Source organism: Triturus cristatus, chromosome 1_1 (assembly GCF_964204655.1).
Source record: "Triturus cristatus chromosome 1_1, aTriCri1.1, whole genome shotgun sequence".
Lineage (NCBI taxonomy): Eukaryota > Metazoa > Chordata > Amphibia > Caudata > Salamandridae > Triturus > Triturus cristatus.
In genome coordinates this window covers 453,400,026-453,422,498 of record NC_140579.1, presented here as the reverse complement: position 1 = coordinate 453,422,498, position 22,473 = coordinate 453,400,026, and positions in this window count along the sequence as shown.

The following is a 22,473-nucleotide window of genomic DNA, read 5'->3' as shown; positions in this document are numbered from 1 at the left end:
GCATTGAGCGGACATTCGGCCTCCTGAAAAGCCGCTTTCGCTGCCGGGACAAGGACCGGAGGGGCCCTCCCATATGAGCCTGCAAAGGTGTGCAAAATAATACTGGTCTGTTGCATGCTACACAACATGGCGGTGAGGAAGGAGGTGCCTCTCATCCAGGATGACGATGACGACGACCAACCTCCGGCACCTGTGGAGGATCCCGGCCTGGGTCAAGATGCCAGTGATGATGAAGATGATGGTGTCCCGCTCCCAGCTCATCAACAACTTCTTCACCTGAATGTGAGTTTCCAGGGTTGTTATGTGAATGTATGGAGGTAGCCTGGAATGTGTTGAGCCAGCTCTGTTGCTGTCTGAGTGTGTCTGTGTGCCACTTGACTGGATGAGTGCTGTGATGTGTCCATTCAGGTGGTGTGTACTCCACAATAGGGTAGTACTGCTAACGAGTGTTTGTGTAGGTGTTTTGCAACATGTTTTGTGCATGTGTATTGCATTTCTCTCCTGTTCTTCTGTGCTTTTGACTGTATCTTGTCTGTCCTTCCCAGGGTCCTTTGCCTGTTGTGTGGTCAACACTGACCCCCAACACCCAGAAGCCAACACCAGTGTGGAAGTTGACAATTCCCATCAACTGATGTACCACACATCCCTGGACTTCCATTCTCCAACACATTGTGAGCGTGTGTCCACTGTTACTTAGAATTACCGTGCAACTAGTGTGGAATAAACGTGTTGCTGATGTGTAATGAACCTGTGCTATGCTTTGTTATGTGCGTTGTCTGTCTTCCCACATCTTAGTGACATCTGCTTACCTCACCTGTGGACTTGTTACCACTGATTGTGCTTGGTGTTGTGTCTGTGCATGCCAATGTGTTTCAGGTCAACATCATTGTGTGTGATGAGTAACATGGCCATGGTGAGTATGTTTTGTGTTGCCATAGTGGTGTGTCTCCCTCACATGTGTCACATCCCCATGACTCACCTTACGTTGGTCACATTGTTGCAGTATTTGGCATGCACTGTGTTGTGTAGCACATCGACATCTCCCTGAACATGACAAGTTGGAATCACAACAGAGTTAAGTATGGTGTACTGGTGAGTTTATTTACAAACATGTGTGAGTGAAGTGCACAGGATGGTGGGTGCTGTACAGTGGTTTGGGAATCCAAAGTTCACATTGGAGTTGGAAGTGCTGGTAGATGAAATGTCCAGAGTAAAGTCCACAGTCGTCTGCTACATTGGCCCAACATGAACCCTCCATGTAATGTGGGCGAGTTGTGTGCGATTGGACAAGGTCAACGAGTTGCGCACAAAGAACATTGTCCAGAACAGGTTTGGAAGCCCTGGGGGATGTGCTGGGACATCTGCCTCTTACATGATCTTCGGACGACCCCTCTTCTTCTGGGGGGGGGGATCCTCATGTGCAGGCCTCTGCGGCGCAGTGGACTCTCCGCCAGAGTACTTCTCCCTCCCTGTGGCACTGGAAGATGGTGTTGCGACAGATGTTGTGGGCACACAGGGGGGTGTGGACAGGTTGGTGTTGATCTGGCGGAGGCATTGTAGTATGTCCCGATGCACCGCAGTGATGTCATCCCACTTGGCCTCTCTGCGGGCATGGTGGGCGACCTGCTCGTGTTGCATGTCCTTGAGGATCCCCACTACCTGGCCAAATCCTCTGGTGATATCCTGGTACGCATCTAAGATGCGTGCCAGTTGGGGGTCATCATGCAGTCCAGACCCCTCTGCAAGCCGTGCCCTGTGCCTCCCACCCCTCCCAGCACCCCTCTCCACATGGGCAGGACCAGCGGCGGTACGCACAGGGGACACTGGGACCACTTGGGTGGTGTTGCTGGTGGTGTTGGCTGTAGCTTATGGGGGGTCCTGTGTCCCTGTGCTGTGGGTGTTGATTGTCTTTGGTCTGTCCATGTTGGTGGGGGTGCCCTGTCAGTGTCCAGATGCTGGAGGCGTGGGTACAGGGGGGGCAGATGTTGCTGCTGCTGCATGATGGCTCACACCGGAGGGGCCAGGTTGGTCGTCGTCATCCGAAGAGGACAGTGAGAGAGTCAGACCAGAGAGCTCAGTGTCCACCAGAGTCTGGGACTGGGTATCCTCGTCATTTGGTGCTGGGTGCCCAGCACGACCTGTGTTTGGAAGAGACACACAATGTGATTTATGTTTCTACATGCATCGTTGGTTCACAAACATTACATTTTCTACTTTTCAAACAGATGCCTGTCTGTACAGTGCTTTTTCCCAGATTGTCACAGACAGAGTTTGATGTTGTTGGCCATTTGCCAGCATGGCCTTGTGCTCCCCACAACAGAGCCCAGTGTCAGTCATCTTGTTAGTCCCTTCCCACTCCCTGTGAGGCGAGTATGGTTCAGTTTGATCTTGCTGGGCCATGTGGGTGGGTGTAGGTTGTCTGTGACTGCAAGTCCCATCACACTTTTGGCTACACCCCCTTCCCAGCATACCCATGCTTCCTCCCTCTTGACTCTGCTTCCCTGTGAGGGGGTGTGACAGCAATGGCAAGATGGCTGACTGTGAAATCCAGGTGTTTGTTTGGCTACAAGTCCCAAGTGAGCCCCTGTGCTTCACATAGCAGCGCCCAGTCCGGGGTGTCTTGTGCTGATATTTCAATGAGGTGTGTGTCAATGCATTGTACCCGGTGAGTTGTGTGGAGTTTGTGTTGGGGGGTGTCTCCCCATGCTGAGTAGTATGGTCAGAGCTGTCAGTCCTCCTTCCCCTCATGAAATGTGCTTCCATTGTAGGGCGTGCAAGTTGTCTATCAGGATGTCAGTCAGTGGTGTCCTGCTCTGATTTGCACACAAGCCCTAGCAGGGCCTTGTGCTCCCCACAGCAGGACCCAGTGTCAGCCATCTTGTCAGTCATTTTCCACTCCCTGTGATGTAGGCATGTTTCTGAGAGGTCTTGATGGGCCAATCAGGAGGGGGGGCATTATCTGTGACTACAGGCCCCATCATGCTTTTGTCTACACTCACTTCACATGCATCCCCACTATTCCTTCCTGACAGTCAGCTGCACTGTGAGGTGGTGCATTTGTGGTGTCAAACTGTCTGGCAGGGTGTATTTGGCTTGGTGCCACTGGCTATTTGTTTGTAGGTTGGTGCATGTCATGACACAGTCATTATTATTATTAGTCCGATTTGTAGTGCGCATGGCTGCCCCAGCAACGGGGCGTCCCAGCGCGGCCCTGACCGAGACCAACAACCAGGAGGCACACACAGAAAGGCCGCTCAAACTATAAAGATTTAGCAGGACCCGAGAACAGCCAGGTTTTTATAGCTTTACGGAAGGGCAAATGCTGCTGAATAGTTCTAATAGGAACCAGTAGAGAATTCCAGAGTTTGGCGGCTAAGTTCCGAAAGGAGCGGCCGCCTGCTCTAGCTTTGAGGACGCGGGTGGCACAGACAAGGACGCAGCCCACAGATCTTAGGGAGCGTCGTGGGGTATAAGGCATAAGAAAATTGGCCAGGCCCAAAGGGGCCTGACCCGATAGGATTTTATGTGCCACACAAAGAGCCTTAAACTGGACGCGTTTTTCCACAGGGAGCCAGTGCAATTTAGGAAGCAAGGCAGTCACTGAGCTTGACCTAGGAAGCCCTACCAACAATTGTGCAGCTGCGTTCTGGACCCGCTGCACACGCTTAATGCTAGTTCTATTAGCGCCCAGATAAAGTACGTCACCATAGTCTAGCCTGGACAAAATTAGGGCCTGGACTATTGTTTGACGCACTTTGGGGGGAAAAAAAACAATCACGGGTCTCAGGCCACGAAGAAGCCCAAAACACACCCCAGCCACAGTCTTGGATTGTGCTTCAAACGTCAAACCTTGGTCGAACCATATCCCAAGGTTCTTTACAACTTTTTTGGGAGAGGGTGCAGGTTTAAGACGCTCAGGCCAGCACTGTTCGGACCATAGATCTCGGTCCTTCCCAAGTAGTAAAATCTCGGATTTACTGGCGTTGAGCTGCAAGAAATTACCCGCCATCCAATCTGCCACTGCTAAAAGATCCTCCTTAAATTTCATCAAGTTGACATCGCAGTTCTTAGAAAAGGAGATCAACAATTGGGTGTCATCAGCATATGACACCAATGCAAGACCTCTAACATAGAAATTAAACAAGAGCGGGCTAAGAACTGAGCCCTGCGGTACTCCCTGATGCAGGGCAAACTCCTGGGAGTAAAACGGAGGCATAGAGACTTGAAAAGACCTATCTTTCAGGAAGGAGCTAAACCAGCCCAAGGCCTCGCCCTCGACACCAATTTCCTGCAAACGAGTTAATAAAATTGCATGTGATATGGTGTCGAAGGCGGCACTAAGGTCCAATAGGACCAAAGCCACGGAATCACCCCTATCCAGACTATCCCTGATAGCTTCTGACACTGCCAACAGTGCAGACTCAGTCCCATGGCGCACACGGAAGCCATGTTGTGAGGGGTCAGGGATGGCATTATGATCTATATACTCCGAAAGAACAGAGTTGACGTGGGATTCTGTCACCTTGGCCAGAAAGGGAAGCAGGGAAATAGGCCGGTAATTGGCCGGTTCCCCAGGGTCCAGGGAAGGTTTCTTAAGAAAAGGCATGACTTTAGCATGTTTCCACGCTCTAGGGACCACTGCAGAGGAAAGGGATAAGTTCACTAAACCCACAGCCCACGGGGAAATTACGGAGTGGAGTTGGCGAAATAAAGCAGGAGTAAGGGGATCAGCTGGGGATCCAGACTTAATCTTCCGACAGAGTACATCAAATTCATCGGGAGATAAAGAAGGAAAAGATGCCATGCTGCGACCCGCCAAGGGGCCAGAAGTGATAGGAAACTCACTCCCCACACACTGCTCCACCAACGGCAGGTTGGAGTAAATCTGCTCAACCTTCGCTAAGAAGTGACGAGCCAGCTCACTACACTGTTGGTTGGAGACAATCGGGAAAGATACCAAAGAACCAGCACTTTTCATACTCTTGAGTAGGGCAAATACCGACTTGGCAGGATTAGTACTAGCCTACTAATCCCCAGTCACTATGAGATGGCAGGTATTGTGTTTGTGTGACTGGCATACACATCTTGTGTTGATTATCTATTGGTTAGTGTAGCTTTGCTTGCGGTGCATGGTTTCACTGTCCCCTTGCCACACAATCTTGGGTATGTTGTTTGTGTACTCACCAGGCTCTGGGATGTCTGTTAGGCCATGGACGCTCTCTGGTAGTAGGATGTCCCGCACCTTCTCCTCCCAGGTCCTGAAGTACACTGGTTTGGCAGGAGGGCCACCGCCAGTGCGCTGACTCAAGGCATGATCTTTCTCTGTGAGTTTCTTGACCCTCCTACGCACTTCATACCACCGGTTCTGGATATCGTCCTTTATTCACAACGTTGGTGCTTGTGCGTTCACCTTGTCCACAATCCTCGCCCACATCTTGGTTTTCTGTGAGATGGGGGCCCTTTGAACCAATATACCAAACAAATGTGGCTCTACTCTGATGATCTCGTCTACCAGCACTTCTTACTCACTATCTGTGAACTTTGGATTCTTCTTTGGAGGCATGGTGGTGGTGGTGGGGGATGTGTGTGTGAGGGTGCAAGTGATGTTGGGTTGGTGTTGGTTTTGCTGTGTGTATGTGTGTGTGCTTTTGTATGAGGTGCTGATGGTGTGTGAGTTTGTTGATGGGTGAGTTGTGAGTGTGTCTGTGGTTGCTGTGTACAGGTGTTTGCTGCTGGCTGTGTCTCCTGTTTGCAAGGGATGATGATAGTGTGAACAGTAATTTTTACCCCTCCCCTATGTAACACTTTCACCTTCTGATGCAGTTACTCAAGTGTGAAAAGTATTTTTAACACCTCCGCTATCCAACACTTTTACTATTGTTGCAGTCACTGGAGTGGGAATAGTAATTTGAACTCCATCATTATTCAACATTTTCTCTACTGTTGCACTGACTGTATTACTATATTAAAGTTAAAAGACTTTTATATAGTGTAAAGTTTTGATTTATTATTACATTTAATTTTTTTAATTTTATTGATATGTATATTATCTACTGGCGGTCGCCAGTAGATAGTTATAGTTAGGACCGAGTTTCCATAGGAAATCAGAAAATCCTATTTTGAATAACTTTGGCGCCGGTTGACGAATCCTCGCGAATTTTTCAAAACTAATGGGGCGCTCCGCTCAGCTCCTACCCTGAAAGTCTCGGGGTGATTCGTCAAGCGGGGTCTGAGAAAAAAGGGGGGTCCCAAAACGCGTTTTCCCCATGCATTTTCCCATAGGACCTTTAGTCGAAGGTACAGCCCGAACGGCTGAACAGAATTACTTGAAACTTGGCAAAGAGGTAGTCCTCAGGTCAGGCATGTGCCTTTTGCATATATGGTGTCAATCTGTTTAGTAGTTCCTGAGAAAATTGCAGTTAAAAGTACATAAATATCTATAGGCGCGCACAGTGCGCGCACCGTGCGCGCACCATAACGTGCGCGAGTGTAATTCTGATTGGTGGTTACATGTCAGTCAACATTCGAATCGGTCGAAATCAGGAAGTGTCGCCTACCATTTTGTGTGTGACAGTGAAAAAGAAAGGTGGAGAACGTGAAAAGGGGGCAGGGTAGATAGTTCCTGACCCCCTAGCCTTTGTCAAGGGGTCCCTGAAGGACCCCGAAGGGTGAAAAAAACATTTTTTTTTTTTTTCAAAAATCGTGGGGTGCGCGCACGGCGGCAAAAAATTCGTAAAAAACATAGATTTAAAAATCATGTGTAAGTGTTTAGATGTTGGTTGGCTCTAAAAAGAGCCGTTGTGTTCATTGAGTGTTTTTTGGTACCTACAAGTAAGTACCGATGCACAGTCTAAAGTTCAAGAGGAAGACTCTGTTCCTTTCATCTGTGAAATGTACACCATCTCCTCTATAAATGCCACTCAGAAGCATTGGTCCATAGTAGTTTCTGTTCCAGAATCTTCAAACACCACACCCACTCCCCTCACTATTTCTTCTTATTTCCTGTGACAAGGAGGTGAACAGCTATCAATTTTACTTGAAAATGGCAGAATAGCAGCCTTCTTCAGGGAGTGAGGAGGAGACCTGGATGCACTCTGAAGGTGTCTTTCAGTAGAATGGCAATATGAAAAGAAAGATAGTTGTAAAATGGAGGCTTACATACTTTTTTTTTAATAAAAAGAACTCATTGGCTGTTTCACACCATTCTACACTAAAAACTAGGCTGTATGTTTACATTTTTAAAAGCATGTTTTGTATTGGTTCAGAAAAATGTGTTCCCACAGAACATTACTTTGGATTTGCTGTTAGGTTTGAAAAGTCAAGCACTCTTGCTGTTTGGATTAGAAACATTGTGTGCTGAACTTCTGACCTCTCTGCTCACACCAGTGTTCCATGACCTGTTGCTATGGTAGCAGGCAGAAGTCATGTTGGGGGTAGGAATGATTTGGAAAAGGGTTGACATTTGCAACCAATAGAAATGTGTGTTTCTATTTGAAAAAATGTGGGAAGCAATGTGATTTGAAGTTAACATGTATATGTGGGAAAGTTTGCCATTTACTGGTTCTGGTGTGAGGTGTACAGCTCAGAGATTCTGGCTCTGATAATCTGCTGTGTGAGTGCCACATTTCTTTCTCAACTAACTACTTTTAAAGGTGAGTTATGAATTTGAGAGGGGATGTATGTGGTGTATTTTGATATAAATAATAGAAATGTGTTTCTTCTTTTAAAGTTGTGTTTTACATTTTATGTTTTGGAAGATATTTAACTGCCTTGAACTTGTACGATATTATGGAGTATGTCTTCACCATAAGTTAAGGTGTACTGGTATCACCCAGGAATACTGTGTTGTGCCTAGAATCACACCATGAGTCTATGTGCACACAGGAATTGTTGTCAGAGATTTAATTTGTGTTGCTCTTGTTCTGTAAGACTTGCACTTGTAGGAAAGGGGCAGCTTGTTTTCTTGAACTGTGATGGTTAGCATTCAGCAGAAATCCCTATCTCACAGATGCGAGGCAAATGCTAACACATTTGAAAACAACAGGGTAGATTTTCCTTCCACTCCTGCAATGGGTGAGGTAGTTCCTACCTGTTCAAAAGCCCAATTAACCCTTACCACATGTGCTCTTACATACATGTATGCAGTCTTCATGCAGTTGTGCAAGCGTCCATGCAGATCTCTCTTGCACCTGACAATACACAGTCTCCAGAAACACACTATTAGCACACAGGCAGCTGCTTGTCCTGCACTCCCATGCTTAATATTCAGCACTGTGTGGTATTTCCGATAGCAGTGTGTAACGCTAACACATTCAACATCACCAAGGATCATTTCCTTTGCTCTAGTCTAATCACTCACCCAGATTCCACATGCTCTTGGTCTCAAGTAGCTGTTAGGACATGTGCTCTTTTCTGCCTCTCTAAACTATAAGGAAAATGTGTCAGGCTGTTACAGTAATTATCACTTGCTCTTCCACAGTAGTAAATGTGCTTTGAAATTGCCAATCAAATATCGTTTTCTGCCTAGAATCACACCATGAGTCGGTGTGCACACAGGAATTGTTGTCAGAGATTTAATTTGTGTTGCTCTTGTTCTGTAAGACTTGCACTCGTAGGAAAGGGGTAGCTTGTTTTCTTGAACTGTGATGTTTAGCATTCACCAGAAATCACTATCTCACAAATGAGAGGCAAATGCTAACACATTTGAAATCAACATGGTAGATTTTCGTTCCACTCCTGCAATGGGCGAGGTAGATCCTACATGTTCAAAACTCCAATTAACCCTTACCACACATGTACTCTTACATACATCTCTGCAGTCTTCATGCAGTTGTGCAAGCGTCCATGCTGATCTCTCTTGCACCTGATAATACACATTCTCCAGAAGCACACTCTTAGCACACAGGCAGCTGATTTTCCTGCACTCCCATGCTTACTATTCAGCACTGTGTGGTATTTCAGGTAGCAGTGTGTAACGCTAACACATTCAACGTCACCAAGGCTCATTTCCTTTGCTCTAGTCTAATCACTCACCCAGGTTCCACATGCTCATGATCTCAAGTAGCTGTTAGGACATGTGGTCTATTCTGCCTCTCTAAACTATAAGGAAAATGTGTCAGGCTGTTACAGTAATTATCCCTTGCTCTACCACAGTAGTAAATGTGCTTTGAAATTGCCAATCAAATATCGTTTTCTGCCTAGAATCACACCATGAGTCTGTGTGCACACAGGAATTGTTGTCAGAGATTTAATTTGTGTTGCTCTTGTTCTGTAAGACTTGCACTCGTAGGAAAGGGGCAGCTCATATGATAGGATTTGAAAAGCTCAAAAAAAATATAGTAATATATTTAAATTACATAAAGGTATTTGTTTATTAGTTTCTTTTAGGTATTGGTGAATAACACTGAAATAAATTAAACATGCCTATAAAATCAAGGAAGAGAAAAATACAGCAAAAACATCTATATTTGAAGACAACTGGACAATACAAATTAGTTGAAGAACCTCATGTTGGAAAAAAGAAAAAGTCTTCTGGTAAGCAGACTAAGGATTTTTAAAAAAATATCTTCAAACATAGAAAAAATGTAAAAAATATATCCACTGCAAATAGTGTTTCAAATAGAAAACAACAAGACAATACAAAGAAAATACTAAATGCTAATGTACAATCAGAAGCAGGAAAGAATGACTTAAAAAGAAAAACAGAATTTCAAAACATTCGTAGAAAAATGTTTCAGAGAAGAGTGATGTTCAATTTGCTAAAGGATGTGAAAAAATATAGGAAGAAAGCAAAATGTTATAAAAAAAAGAAACATATTGAATCAATTGTTGCAAAGGCTTTGGAATTAAAACGAAAACTATTCATTTTAATTTTGAACAGGATCCGTACATTAGATAAAATAGTCAATGTGATGAAGTCAAAAAGCAAAAGGAAAAGAGTAGTGAAAAAAAATAACTTTTGTAAAGAGTTCTTAGGAGAATGGAAGCATAGTTCAAGTACTGAACCATTTTTTAATGAAGAGAGTTATCTTCAAAGTAATAGTTTGCTGCATGCAGTTGACACCAGTGGTCGAGCTTATGAAGTTAAGGATGGTTGTGTAATGGAAAAGGAGAAAATGGTTCCAAGAAATGAGGAAGAAGTGATGGCTGATTAGTTTATGGGGAAACGTCCTAAAGCCCCAGTGTACACTTGGAATTGTAGTAGTATTTGTACTGTACGACAAGAATCTATTGATAAATTACGTGACTTTCTAAGAGAATATAGTAAAAAAAAAGTGTTAAACAGAATATTAAGGTGCTTCAAAGACTAGATCCATGCAGAGTGAGAAAGAATACTGGTTTGCAAGGACATTCTCTGGCTTGTCTTTCTAGGAAAGTTTGTCAAAGTGTTTTTCACCATTTTAGGATGCTGGCAGTACATCATACTGAAATGAGAAAGTTTGTGAGAAGATTGTATTTTGCTAAAAGTCCAGCACTAAAGTTAAATGAGTTGAATAGTGCTTTGTTCCGTGGATCTGTATCAGATGTAAAGAAGGTTTGTGAGGATAATGAGTTTTGTTACTTTGGTCCAGAGCAAGAAAGTGCAGGAAATGACACAGTTATTGAAGAAAATGTGGAAGAGAATGTAGAACCCACTGTTAGTAAAAAATTTACAAATGACAAAATTTACTATCATCTCTATGACAGACCAAATATTACTTGTATTTGTTGCCGGAGAAGCCATTATAAAACTCAAACAAGGAATGTTGATCTCTATAAAAAAAGTGAAAAAGAAAATAATTAGGAGTGGAAGGATTTTGCTACATATTTGTTTCTGGAAAATTGATTTGATTTGGGTGAAGATCAGCGTATTTGTAAATACTGTTATAACAAGTTAGAAGAAAATAAAATGCCAGCTAGAGCTGTACATAATAATTTAGAATTGATTGATATTCCTGCAGAACTTAGGGGCACATGCATCAACAATGCCATTTGCGATTCCTTATTAGCGAAAAATAAGGAATCGCTAATAAGGAATAGCAAAAGGCTATGCATGTAGGAATCGCTATTCAAATAGCGATTCCTTAACTTTCCTTAATTGCTACTCGCAAATTGCGAGTAGCAATTAAGGAATGCCATCCCAATCATTCCTATGGGCCTCCAGGCCCATAGGAATGAATTGGAGATTGCATGAGCAAATAGCGAGTACCAGTAGGTTCTCGCAAATTGCTCATGCAATTTCAAGGGTGCAAGGGTGTCAAAATGACACCCTATTGCACCCCTGAAATTGATATGTGCACATATGTTGCACACACACATGCTCTAAGGGCATGTGTGTGCGCAACATGAAACTTTGAAAAATGCACAAAAGTGCATTTTTCAAACTTTTAGCAAATTACCATGCAGTTCATCTTCATGGTAATTTGCTCCCCCTATTAGCGAATTCGCTAATTTTTGAGCTTTCATGCATTGCATTTAAGGAATCCCAAATTGAGATTCCTTAAATTAAGGAATCTCAATTTGGGATTCCTTAAATGCTATCGCTATTTAAGGAATCGCTATTTAAGGATTCCTTAAATAGCGATTTTTGCTTTTGGGTTGATGCATTGGGATTGGGTATTTTTAACTCAATACCGGGAGCTATTAGCGAATCGGTATTTTACCGACTGGATTTTGGCTTGATGCATGAGGCTGTTAGTGATTTAAATACGTATGAGTCTATACTCATTCAATGTGTCCATCCGTTTCAGACTATAGTTCATATGGAGCCCAAAACAGGTAAATTCCCTCCTTCAGATTTACAAAGAGGTTTAAAAGGAAGAGTTGTCTATTTGCCATTAGATTTGAAAAAAAATATTGAAACAATTGATGGAGATAGTTTGGAAACTGAACCATTAGTTATTCTGGTTAATGGTGTACCTACAAAGAATAAGAAAATTTGGCAGGAGCTAGTAGATGTATGAAAAGTACAAAGAGCAAATTTATATTTGAAAAGAAATAATAAGTACTATGAATCAATTTATATGGATGAAGATGAAGAAGTTTTACTAGCAGACACAGGAATACCAACTGGGCAAATCGAAACAGTGGATAAGTCAAAAGAAGAAGAAATTTATGAACATTTCAGCATACATCCTCTTCATTCTAAAGAAGTTATGGGAAACACTATTGATCTGTTTCAGATGAAAAAAGCAAAAGGAACTCTCGTGAGTGTATGGGAGGAGAGCTTGGAAGCTCGTTGTTTTCCCCAGCTGTTTCCTACAGAAAAAGTTGGACGATATGATGAACGTCCAGTACAGATTCCTGCTTCTGAGTATCGGACTACAAGATTATATGCAGAAGATCCTAGATTTCGTCAAAGTATTCCTTATTTGTTCCATCTTTTATTTGAAAGTGACTTGTCTGCACTATCTTATGCAGTAAATCACATTTTAAAAACTGGAGTACATCTACATAAAGTGTCTGCAAAGGATTTTATGAACAAAGTGCAACAGCGAGATGATCATTTGGAATCTCAATTGATTAATCTGATGGCTTGTCAGCGTGGGAATAATGAATATTGGTACCGAAGCCATGGAGAATTGAAATGTATGTTACGGAATTTAGGAACTCCTACATGGTTCCTTACCCTAAGTTGTGCAGAGTACCCTTGGGATGATTTACTGGATTTTCTTCGAGAGGCAAATTCAAATATTGAAAACATCCAATACAAGACAGCAGGAGAATTGTGCTCATTGGATCCGGTTAATGTTTGCAGATATTTCAATCACAGATTTGAGGCTATGATGTCCTTCATCTGCAATAAAAAAAATCCACCTCTTGGAGAAGTTGTGGATTTCTTTTGGAGAAAAGAGTACCAAGCAAGAGGTGCTCCTCATATTCATATGCTGTTGTGGATCAAGGATGCCCCAAAATTTGGAACAGATTCTGATGATGCAGTTTTATCTTTCATTGAAGGATATGCAACATGTGCTATACCTAAAAGCACAGAAGAAAAAAAACTTAAAAGAACAAGTTTTACGTTTCCAAAGTCATCGGTGTGGAAAATACTGTCGAAGAAAGTACAAGAGTAAAGATAAATTCTACACAAAATGTCGAATTGGATTTCCACGACCTGTTCTTTCAAAAGGAAGAGTAAACAGTTTTATGTCAGCTGTGCGACATACTATTACAAGAAAATCGCCTAAGAATAGCTATAACCTAAGAAGAAAAGAAGAGTCAAAATATATAAATGACTACAACCCAGTCATTTTATCCATGTGGAATGCTAACATGGATATACAGTATGTAGCTGACAATTCTATTGCTGTTGCTCGGTATGTCACATCTTACATCACTAAATCTGAGAAAACGGAATTGAAAGAAATGTGGGAAGAGATTTCTCACGAGAAGACTGTCAGTAAAAAGCTATACAGTTTCAGTTTAAAGATGTTATCGCATAGAGAAATTGGATCCTACGAATGCTCAGATAGGTTATCATCTGCAAGTCTGTACTCCAAATCCAGAAGAATAATTTGGGTAAGTTTAGGCCTTGCAGGAATGAGAAATCGGGTACTAAAATCTATTTGAGAAATTGAATATTTAGCAGAGTACGAACCTGAAAGTACAGACATTTTAAAAACAAACATGTTGGACACATATTACCCAAAGAGAAGTCATCCTTTTGAGAATATGTGTCTCTATGAAGTGCTGCAGAACTACATTTATAAACGGAATGCCACAGAAGACATCAACAATGGAAAATATAAAGTCATTGGTGAGGATGGATGTTTGGTAAATCAAACAAAAGGAAGTTTGATTAATCACAGAAAGCTGAGTTGCGACACTACTGACAAGAAGGAATTTTACCACTTAGCGCTTTTACAGTTGTTTAAACCATGGCGTTCAGAGGATGAATTACTTGCACATTTTCAAAGCTATGAAGATTCATTTAATGCATGCAAAGATACCATCGAATGCAGTACTTTCACAACTTATGTAGAAATGTTAAATGAAGAAATTGAACAAGAAACAATTGCAGCTGAAGTAGCTAGAGACAGTTCTCAAGACAGTCAAAGTTCTGGGACGCTCAGTCAAGATCCCCTAGGACAACCAATCGTAGAAAATGAAGCTGCAATAGCCATGGCTGAAGTGGAAACAGCTATGAATCAAGCTCAGGAAGATTTAATAAACTTACCAAGTTTGGAACAGCAACTGAATGATGAACAAAAACAAATTTATGAGGAAGTCACAAAACAAATTGATCATGGTTTACTACATGAAAATAAAGAGTGCTCATGCACATCGTTTGAACCAATCAGAATGTATGTGAGTGGACAAGCCAGAACTGGAAAAAGTTTCTTGATTAAAGTAATTAGAAGCTACCTACAGCAAAAAACAGATTCAACTTTGTCTTGTGTTGTTACTGCTCCAACTGGGTTAGCAGCATATAACATAAAAGGAATTACCCTCCATCGTTTGCTAATGTTACCAGTAGAGCACGAGAACCATATACAATACCACAAGCTAACAGGAGAAGCATGTTTTGAAGTTGCAAGAGTATTGAAAAAAATGAAAGTTCTCATCATTGATGAGGTAAGCATGGTATCAAACTTAATGCTTGCCTTTGTGCATTTAAGAATGCAGCAAATTCTAAAGACAAACTATGACGTGCTATTTAGAGGAAAACATGTTATAGTTTTTGGGGATCTTCTGCAGCTCACTCCAGTTAAAGGACAACCAGTATTTCAAACTCTTACACATGAAGACACAAAAAAGTCGTTAGGAAGTATAGGTAATGTGAATATTTGGACATACTTTGAGTATAAAGAACTCATTACCAATATGCGGCAGGCAAATGATGATGATTATGCAAGTATTCTCAAAGATATCAGAATTGGATCACTCACAGAACATGGCAGAAAAGCTTTACGGAGTCGATTGCTATGTAATTTGTTCCCAACAGAACAAATTGTTCCAGAGAAAATATACAAGAAAATTGCAGGAAAAAATACTGTAATCTGCTTAATGCCAACACTACATGAGTGCTCTATATTCAATGAAGAACTTTTGAAATTGGAAAATGAAGAGATTATGAAAATGGAAGCCATGGATAAAATACAGCATGAAGGAATAACTATTACATTGACAGGCAAATTGAAAACTAAATTGGATTCTCTAGAGAAAAACATCTTGAAAACAGCCGGTTTAGAAAAGAATCTTTATGTATGTATGAACTGTCGAGTAATTTTAAGACGTAATTTGGATGTAGAGAAAGGTTTAGTGAATGGAGCTATGGGTAAAGTTGTGGGTTTTGTAAATTACCAGAAAAAAGTTGAAATTGAATTTTTAAAAATAAAATTTGATCAGATTGAAGAGGTTAAAGACATTTGTCGTTGTTCAGTTCGTTTCTTGCTTGTGAAAGACTTATATGTACGTAGGAAGCAGTTTCCATTTTCTCTAGCATATGCTGTAACTATTCACAAATCTCAAGGATTAACTGTAGATAGTGCTTTTGTAAACATTGGATCTACTGTGTTTAAAGAAGGTATGGCATATGTTGCTTTGCCACGAGTGAAAACATTATCTGGTTTATGCATGATAGACTTTGATGACTCAAAAGTTAGTGCTGATGCAAACTGTGTAAAGGAATATAATAGATTAGGAAGAAGCTATGCTCCTCATTTAGGTCAGTATCCTGTGTTTGAAAAACGTGTTGTTTGTCAGAAAAGGAGAATTGAGAATATCTGTAATAAGGATGTACAGAAGAGAAAACAAAAGGAGAGTGATGTGATTGCAAGCAAAAAGAAAAAGGACAGTGTTGAAGAGGTTGTTGGTTGTCATTTTGAAAATAGCTCTGTTGTCAACTGCTACGCTAATGTAGTGCTGAATGTTGTATTTTATCTTGAAAGTTTTCAAGAGCAGATAATACTTAATCATGTAAAAAGATTCTGTTCTCTGCTGAGTTTTCTTTTTGAGAAGCTGAGTAATGATAAAACTAAAATAGAAAGTGCTTCTGAAGTTAGAAATCTTTTAGATGTATGTTCAGGATGTACACAGTTTACTTAAAATGTCCAGCAAGATGCACAGGAAATCTTGATGTATATGCTTATGGTACTGGAAGATGAAGGGGTAGAAATAGAAAATATGTTTGGTCTCTCTTATAAATGGGAACATAGTTGTGAAAACTGTTTGAACACATGCAGCTCTAATGTTGATTCTGAAAGGTTCATATATTTAACATTACCAGAGAGTAAATCAGTGACTTTTAGTAAATTAGTTAAAGATGCCAATCACAACATGGAATGTTCTCAATGTAAATCAGACATGTTATCAACGTTATTTTTAAATAAATATGGACAGTATGTAATTTTAATGATGCAACATTGTAGAGCTGATGGTACAAAATTGGACACTTTAATAAAGAAGTTTACAGGACATCAATTATCAATATCTGGAAAAACTTTTGTTGCAGTTGCAATAATTTTCCATGATGGACCTTCTATAACTTCTGGTCATTACACAGTTTATCTAAAATGTGAAAAAGGCTGGACACTGTGTAATGATTCACAATTGATTTTCAAGCAACGTTTGCCTGCAGAATTTCCAAATTCCTACTTAATTTTTCTAAAACCAAAATTTTAGATACAAATTGCAGCATCTGAACAAACCATTATTTCGATTTTATTGGATTGCCATTGGATATTTCACCAAAAAAGAATTTAAAAATTACCATTTGGCCTCATGGAAAGGTAAAAATTTCTCTTGTGGACTTCTTTGACAGATATTATTTGGGTGTATGTGCTTAAGCAACAAGATTTACAGACGATATTTATTGCAAATAGTTATTGTTGTTAGATGATATTTTTATTATATATATATATTGCATTTCTATCAAGGTATGTTTTACTGAGAAGAGATTCAGGGCTTTTTTTAACCCCTTCAGTGCCCATGTCTCGTCATGGAGCGCGGTTGCGCTGTGCCCATAACGAGACTATCTCGTCATGAACCCCGCCCGCTAATTCAAAGCCCGGCACAGGGCATGGAAAGGGCGGGGCACTGAAGAGGTTAAACAATCTTTCAGATTGATAATTTTTTTGCCCGCTGTTAAGTGATGAATGCAATTGGTTTCACAATTTGCAGTGAAATTCAAAATATTCTGAAAACAGCAACAAAAGGGCAAAAAATTACTTTGTTAAATATGAAAATATGTGTACTGTATTCTAAAATGTATTGTTAAATATTAATACTTTTTTCTTTTTTTTCAGATCGAGAAAGAAAATTTAGGAAAATTAATCCATTTTTTCTAGCATTTAAAAAAAAACATTTATGTTGGTCGGGTAAGTTTGAAATATCTGTATTTCTCACCCCTTCACTTTCATGCTCCCTTTTTTTCACTTCTCCTCACTCTGCTTTTCTCATTCCCCTTTTCTCTGTCTTCTTCATTTACTGCTGTTTCGTAACTCCCTCACTCCTTCTCTACTACTCCCCTAGGTTTACTGCCTCCATCACTACTTTTTCAAACATGCATCTCTCCCTGTCTCCATGTGTCTCAGTCATTCTAACTGCCTTACTCCTTCTCAGTTCCTTGCTCTCTGTGTCTGATTCTGTCTCTCTCCCTTTGTCTGTCTTACCCTTAATTTCCATTAAGTACGCATTGCAGACGAAGTACGCATGCGTACGTAAATCACGTACGCATACGCACACGGAGAACGTAGCCATGCAAACTACGTGCACGCACCGTACTTGTACCGTACCGTGCGCACACGTAAGCTTACGGTGAGCGCACGGTAAAAATCCCTTTAAAAAAAAAAAAAAAACAATGTTTAGGGGTTTGTAGAAGATACTAACTATGCTGTTCAACTATATCTAAATATTTTTTTTTTAAAAAGGTGAGCCATTCCATATTGCAGGATACATTAAATCTATAATTATATACATAGGTAGCATATTGTAAAAAAAACAAATATAAAAAAAGAAAAAAATTCAAAAAATAGCATTTATAAAACCTTGCAAATTCACTGAAAAAAACCATAGGTTTCACACGTTATAGTTAGGAATTAGCATTTAAAAAACCTTTGAAATTCACTGAAAAAACCATAGGTTTCACACACGTTATAATTAGGAATTAGCATTTAAAAAACCTTGCAAATTCACTGAAAAAACCATAGGTTTCACACATGTTATAGTTAGCTGGACATTTCGTTCGTAAAAAACCAATGAAATTCCAACGTTATAGTTAGTTCAGCTAACTATAACTCGCGCGCCCGCAATCCACTGCTGATGACGTCACATATTACATCACTCATGACATGGTCAGTGACATAACTCATGACATCACTGATGACACCTCAAATGACATCACTGATGACATCACTGATGACGTCATCCATTGAGTATGTGTTTCTTAACAATTTTAATATGTTTAATATATATAGGGAACGGCCTGTTGAAGAATGAGTGGGTGTACAAGTGTGTATATGGATGATTTTCTGTGGTGTATAACTGAGTCTATAAGTGAGTCATTAAATGTATCTTACTGCAGACTAGTGACTTAACTGTGTAAATGTCTGTATGTGTCTGTGTGTTGGTGTCTAATTTGCTCCATGGTTTTGTAATTAGCTATATGAGTGTCTATATGAGTTATTGATTGGTTGTCTGAGTATCTGTATGGGTGCCTGTGTGTTTGTGTGGGTAGGGTGTGTGTTACTCTGTGCATAGATGTGTTTCAGTGGGTGATTCTATGGGTGCATGGTTTTAAGAGTACATCTGTGATGGACTGTATGGTTGAGTGAGTGTATGTATGGGTGTGTTAGGGATTGAATGTATATCTCACTGGTACATTTGTGACTAACTACATATGTGAAAGGCAGTATATGCGTGTAAGAGTATACAAGTGGGTATATGTGAGAGTGTGTGATTGTGAGAGTGGCTGTATGGATGCGTGTGTGCTTGTATCAATTATTGTATAAGAGCGTAAGAATGTGGTACTATTTTTAAGAGTAAGTGAACTTGAGTGTGTTTAACTGTATAGGTGAGTAAATTGGACTGTGTTTAATTACTTGCACGACTGAGTAGGTGTGTTAGTACCTCAATGGATGATTGGCGGTGTGTGAGTGTCTATATAGGTGTCTAAATGCATATGATAGTCTTGTATGGAGTGACTGTAAGTATGAGTGACTGTACAGGTGAATGAGCGGAGTTGTATGTAGACCTAAGAGTTAATAAGTGAGTATCTAGTTATTGGTATTTGAGTACGTATGGTTTTGAGAATGTAACTCTGAAATTTTCAGTCGGTGTTTGAAAGGTTATGTTACGGTGTGAGAAAATGTGGTAATTTATCACATGGATGACGTCATCAGTGATGTCATCAGTGATGTCATTTGAGATGTCATCAGTGATGTCATGAGTGATGTCACTGACCATGTCATGAGTGATGTAATATGTGACGTCATCAGCAGTGGATTGCGGGCGCGCGAGTTATAGTTAGCTGAACTAACTATAACGTTGGAATTTCATTGGTTTTTTATGAACGAAATGTCCAGCTAACTATAACATGTGTGAAACCTATGGTTTTTTCAGTGAATATATATATATATAGAGAGAGAGAGAGAGATGTGTGAATGCCTGGTCTGGTGGCTCAGTGGACGAAGGCGTCCGCTGCAGGGGCCTGTGTTCAACCTCATGGTCATAGTTTTTTTTTGCTCTAGCACCACCCCCTCCCCCACTGCCCCCACCCCCACCGGTGCGGCCCTCAGCCACAAACCACACTGTAAATTTGGCCCCCCGAGAGAAAGTTTGTGAGTACCCATGTACTAGACCATAGAAGCACGGAGCACTCCATGGTATTCAAAGGAGTGCTCCTCATTCCAATGTTCTAATTATCATTAGGTGTTCCAGGGCGGTATTGTTTACATTCCAACATTTTGAAATGGGGATATTTTATATATTTTATACCTGGTCTAAAGTGCTCTGTGGTTCGCTTTTCATTTTACCATTGTCTTCCACTGTCTTCCGATAAGGAACTGCGTTTGCTGTAAATGGGGTACCTGTTAAAGAGTTGATTCAGTTATGAATAATATATTTCCTATACCTAACGATCTACGAAAAGTTCTGAGTCGTTTTCTTAAATCCTGCCTCTATTTACGACGTTTATAATAAGAAAGTGCCACTAGGTCATTGCAAGTAGGTGATATGAAAATCAAAGGAACTCTTTTTTTATTTACCTAGCAGGTTAAAAAGATGAGCTAGTATTTCTGGTATATGCATATGTGTATGTGATCTGCAAATCTGGGACAGGCTAATGAGTTAACTTACTGGCTGAGCATATGTTTTTCCATGTGGTTAAACAATGTTTATGTATTGCCGCCCATCCTTAATGTGGCCAGACTGAATGAACCTTGGACTTTAGATTATCTTTAAACAAAACTAGCGAAACATTTACTTATTTAATTGGGTATCACATTATTTATTTACATGTAGTTCTTCTTCAGTTAAAAGGTTGTGCTCCACTTTGTGTTGACATTTTCTGTTTTGGACCACGGTAATACATATATCACATTGAATTGTTCTTTACCTATACAAATGAAAATATATAATATTTAAATTTAATTTTAATTTTTCCGTTTCATTTACAGTATACAGTGAATAATCTAAAAAAAAGGGGATACGAAATACTATAATAATACCTCTTATACAAAGCTTGTCACTTCAATTGCTATTCGTAGTACTACTACTTAAATCTATTATTTAAGTTCTGAATTGGTCTGCATGCCTGCCACCACACGAGAGTAGATAAAGGTAAAAACACAACACTAAGGGTTAGATTAACTAAACATTTTACGATTCTCCTATGTGCAGCTCTAAAAAAATAATATATAAGATATATGCTGAGGGTTTTTGACGATTTGTTTGTTTCAGCTACCCCTTTTCCTGTGTCTTCTTTGTTACACTATGTGAATGCTTAAGAAAGGGGGGTCATAGGTTCTATAAGAATTCAGAATATTTACCTACTGGTGTTTGGAAATGGTTTAAACTTTCTTCATAATTCAGAAGACTAGCAAAAAGAAATGCCTGTCTGTAATACATCTAAAGTCTGATGTACTAAGCAAAGGTAGCACATTTTTTTTTGTGCAAACTGACTGGTGCTCTACCAGATGCATTGCAAAATTCACATTAAAAGAAGGTCGCTTAGACACCTGAATGAATAATATTCATGAGGCAGAAGGCAAATTTGCATCCAAATGGGGACATGGAGGCCTATGTGGGATAGCAGAACTCCATCCCTATGTCCGAATTCCTTGCAGTAAATTGACAGGAGCTACTTTAAGAAAAAGAAGCTCGCATGCAGGGAATATAAGGAAACAATTGGTCCTCTTGGGCAACTCTCTCTACGAGTAGATCTCTAGATGTCTGAAAAATCAATCATAACACTAGGAGTATATCACATATAGTGTACAATTATTATTCACTTTTGTGAAACGGATTAACAATCACGTAAAGGATAAAGAACACGCATAAATAAATCAAGAGTAATCCAAGCCTTCGTTACACTTTTCATCGAGATACATCACAGACAAAAGAAGAGATGCTGTACAAAAAGTGATCTAATGCAGACAGCTTACTGCTCAGTTGGTGTGATATTATGTACACGAGTAAACCTAAGCACAATCCAGCCTAAATGTTGGTAAAGTTCATTAAAGAAACAAGTAACATCCCCTCAACATCAGTTTTCAATATATTTGAGAGGTATCAATCCAGGTTCAATCAGAAGTTTTGTGTCAATGTTTCAGTCTGCCGTGATTACTCAGGTCTCATCAGGATATGAGGCAATCTGACATGTACCTACAGAAAGGTAATGGTAATGGCAAATACTTTGTCTTGGGTGTAGGAGAGGTTAGAGATGGGTGGCTGTTAGTCCTGACATCCTTGGCGTGGTATTCCCCTTCACCCCTCCTGTTAGGACTCTAACCAGACCAGGCAAGACAATCTATGCGTGACTTTAACATGAACTGAAACAGGCTTATTTGCGATGATGTCACATTGTGAGATCTGTGATAATCCAAATTGTTGTTGGGTGCATAAACTGCTCGGAAGGCAAGAATTCATTTAATAAAATCATGCATTGTTGTAAAAAGGACGTAGTGTCTTAACGTGGAAGACTAGCAGAGGCTTTTATTTTAAATCTAAACAGCAACCCCTGACGAAGGGATAAAAACAGCCTGAAATGCATTGGGACATGTTGAGAACTTTAGCTGCCATAATATGAATTGATGTAACCCACGTGACGCAGTAAGAGGCCTGGATTGGCATAACTGCTTCATTTGAAAAAATTGGGAGTACGGACAGCCTGTTTGTGAACAGTTAAGAAAAGTATGACTAATTATGAATATCATGGAATAAACATGAATTTTGGAACAAGAAAAGTTTGAAAGAATCTTTGATTGAAGCTGTGCGATTGGAAATGCATCACAAAATAAACCCTTTGCCAGTTCTAACCCTCCTTTTTAATGCTTA